This window comes from Armigeres subalbatus, chromosome 2 (genome assembly GCF_024139115.2).
Source record: "Armigeres subalbatus isolate Guangzhou_Male chromosome 2, GZ_Asu_2, whole genome shotgun sequence".
NCBI classification, from domain to species: Eukaryota; Metazoa; Arthropoda; class Insecta; order Diptera; family Culicidae; genus Armigeres; species Armigeres subalbatus.
This window is the reverse complement of record NC_085140.1, coordinates 464,994,252-464,998,129: the sequence shown is the minus strand read 5'-3', so window position 1 is coordinate 464,998,129 and position 3,878 is coordinate 464,994,252. Positions and strand designations below refer to the sequence as shown.

The 3,878-nt window shown below is 36.7% G+C and overlaps 1 long non-coding RNA gene across 1 annotated transcript; it reads right to left on the bottom strand.

Moving 5' to 3' along the window:
- Positions 1–933: 933 nt before the first annotated feature.
- On the bottom strand, positions 934–2,446 carry LOC134218387 (uncharacterized). Its single transcript, XR_009981344.1, has 3 exons — positions 2,226–2,446; positions 1,709–2,156; positions 934–1,646 (listed from the first exon to the last, which is right to left on the bottom strand). It is a non-coding gene; the product is annotated as an uncharacterized LOC134218387 (long non-coding RNA).
- Positions 2,447–3,878: the final 1,432 nt, after the last annotated feature.

Here is a 3,878-nt window from a genome sequence, read left to right as displayed (position 1 = left end):
CCAATCGAGCATTGAGAACTGTCAAAATCTGAGCCAAATGAACATCGTTATTGTTGCAGATCGAAAGGTATTGCGATTTTGGTGAAATAGATTTTATGAAAAGTTTTATCGAATAAACAATTTGTTTTGCTTTCGTAAGTAAAGGTAGTCTAGTTGATGCCTTACATTATGTTCATTCGTATTGCTCTTTAATTTTAGCGAAAATGCACTGCTAGAGGATAGACAAAATAATCAAAAAGTGTCTTCGAATGTAAAGTCATGTGCAAGCCTAAACATTTTCACTGCGGCAAGTGCTGGCAGCGTTTGTTTACGAAAGTAACAGCGTTGCTAAATCGTCTGGAAAAGTATTCGCACATCTCTTAATATAGGATCCCTAATAAAAACTATCCACGTTTATTCTCAATTCTGAGTGTATATTGTCTATCCGGAATAAATTTATACCGCTTTTTATACCGAAGTTGGATTTTTCTCCAGATACAGGCAACTTTCCCAACTTCGGAAGTAGTGCGCTGGATTCGCCTAAAGATGCGCTAGACAACGCATCAATTAGTTTGACAAATAAAACTTCGGAATAAAGTTCGGTTCGGAAGTCCCGACTTCCGAATTCTAAGTTGGTGCTACGCCGACAATATTAAAAACAAAGAGAGCTGCATCGACCCAACGTGTGCTGTTCCGTGGAAGAAGCCAAGTTTGAGTTGTTTTCACCATAGTCTCGAGTGCGTGAAAATAACATAAATTTGAGTTAGTGAAACTTCATAGTGGGTAAAACTCAACACGGGAGTAAAGGCAAAGTACTCTCCAGATTGTTCGCATTTTACTTATTTTGGCTTCTCCGCGCAAGGGCGGATTTGAGTGAAAGGAACCGTAAAGTGAGTTGTTTCGCGGTTCCGTGTATATTATATTAAAACATACAAACCAAATAAAACTAAAATAATTCTCACTTTAACTTCAATCAACTTTTCGTGTCGGCAGTCTTATGCACACGCTTAGTTCAGTTCACTCAAATATGGGTAAACAGTACCTATAATCTCGAAAAAGTGCACATACCTATTTATGGGTGAAGTACCATTTATCCATATTTGAGTACAAGTGGTTCATGGGAATTTTGGTAATGTTTACCTATTTATGAGTATTCTGTTATAGGTGAAATTCACCTAAATATGGGTGATATTTTCCTGTTCTTGTTTTGAAAATATTATTGAATAAAAATTATTCTTATAAATATAAGTAAAATATTTGATTGGTTATATACATGCAAATTATTTTATTATTTTAACTACCGCGTTTTTCATAAAATAGTTTGAATTTTATTCCTCAACTTTCATTTTGCTGGTTGCATTACTAATATAACAGTGGCTGATGGCAGCAAATCCCGAACTAACCGGAACATCCTTCAGCAGCAGCATCGGCAGCAGCTTCGTGTCAGTGAGGAAGTTCAGTGTGGAAGTTCTGCCATTCTGGAATCCCGAACGAACCGTAACATTCTTCAGCAGCAGCTACGGGTCAGTGTGGTGTGGTGGAGTAAGCGGTGCGGAACGGCATGCTATTATGCAACTGGTGACAGCTGGCGGATGGTAACTCTCCCGGACGCAGATATGCTGAATGCTGAATGATCCGATTGAATAGTTGCGACTGACCGCATAGATCTGAAAAATTTAAAGATCATATATAAATCCTAAATCATTTTATTAAACACTAATCAACTTACGCCTCCAATTCAAAAAATCTGAAATCCGATTGTTATTTTAGTAGCAGCATCCAATAGCAGCTAGGAATTAGTTCTTGGTACAAAAAGAAATGACAGCGTTCACGTTCCGTTTAAGTCGCCTGTTTTTTCCTTTCCCTTTTCTCCTCGTCATCCAGCAACTTCCAACTCCAAGTACGGTTATTTATCGGGAACAGGATGAGAAACATGCAGATTGGAGCGAACATTCCCGTTGGAGTTGTTAGACGGTTGGAGGAATTATCGATTCCATTGGTACCTCTTAAGAATATTCTAAGTGGTCAGAGATTCGCAGCTGTCAGCAGAAGTATTCCGCCTACGGATCTGGAACTAGCTTCCGGTCCTGCTGCCTGCGATTGTTCGTCATTCGCCGATAACGAGGAGGTGCTGCTGATCTGATGATTTTGAAAAGATATAGTTGAGAAGTTCCAACCTGAAAGATGAGTTAAAATACAAATATCAAAAATACAACAATCTTAATAAAATACAACAAAATAGTTACCTTATATTCGGCCTTACATGAAGAACTTTCTGATCGATTACATATTCTCAACTTCGACGAAACAAGAGACAAACTACTGCGATGTCGGTCGAATTTGTTTATCTTTATTTTTTCACCCAAATATGGGTAAATGCGATTACTCAAATATAGGTAAAGCCGATGTTTTCAGAACATCAGTAAATTTTACCGATTTTTTGGGTAAGTTTCACTAATAATATTGGTATAATTGGAATTACCCATATATGAGTGAATTAAGTACCCATAAATAGGTAAATCAATCTAAGCGTGCAGATTTGCCGCAAACAACTATTTTTTCACCCATTAATGGGTAAAATTATTGAACTTGAAAGAGGACACAAATTACACACTATCGAAATTTTTAAAATACCCATTAAGGATCGTTCAAAAATTACGTCCAAGGTTTGAGGGGGGGTCTAGAATTTGTGACAGTGGGAGAGGCGGGGAGGGTCTCGTCTTATGTTACGTCCAACAAGTAAAAGTATCTAATTACATTTTAGAAACAATTTGATAAGCAGAAAAATATTTTAATTAACTATTACGAGAGTTAATTCTCACCAAGTTACATGTAAAAGTAGTGAACGAAAAAGACGAACCAAAAAATAAAAACTCTTCATTCTGCCAACAGCTCCTCCAGTCGTTTGTTAGAAACTTAACTTATTTTTCACTCATTAATGGGTAAAAACAAGGAACATGAAAGTGGGCACAAAATACGCATTATTATCAAAAATAAATTACTCTTTATTTTGACAGTTCATTTTTTACTCTTTAATGAGTATTGCTGGGTTTACAGTGCAGTGTAATGAACCACTGGCAGTTGATTGTCAGTTGATGTTGTATGAATGTTGTGTTTATAAATAATGAGTTCCAAATTCATAAATGTGATAGCTGGAGAAGCTTCCGAATCAGATGATGACGGAGAAGAAATATGTGGGAAGGTAAGTTCTTTAAACAAAATGCACAATTCAAGTTTTGTCCGGGAAAAGGACGAATGTTGCAAGACAGTTCTATTCGTTGACTTCCCTTCTTCTAAGGGCACAGTTGGAAGAGTACCACCGATGAAAATAGAAGGTATAAGGGCTGACGTTTAAACATCTTTCTCTTTCAAGCGTGTAGGCAGGATAGTATTTCGAACTCAACAGTAAGGCCGTCTACATACAATTAAGTGGTGGAATTAAATGGGATTGTACAAACTCGTCTTATGACAAGTGAAGATATTCCACTAAAAAGCTCAAAATAATTTTCTTAGCAGGATAGGATTTGTTTTCATCGGGAAACATTTATTCTGCTTTTGTGCTTGAAAGAGAAAGATAATTAAACGTCAGCAAGCTCTATGGAAATCCATATTTTGTGTGCGTGCCTTTCGTGTATGGCGAAAAAGCTTTCACTACTATATTCGAACGAGCTCCCATAGACAAATGCAAACTCTAACCTAATCTCACTTATTTTGACATTTCACAGAGCTTGTTGTAGAAAAATCGATGAGAGGAAAATTGAAATTCATATTTCTAGATTGCTTTAAGAATAGGTCGTATGTGCAAAAGAGAGTCTCTCTTTGGATCTATTCTCTTTCGATTATTACGAAACTATACAAAAGTTTACTTCGAATTTCTTGGCAGATATCCAAAGACGATA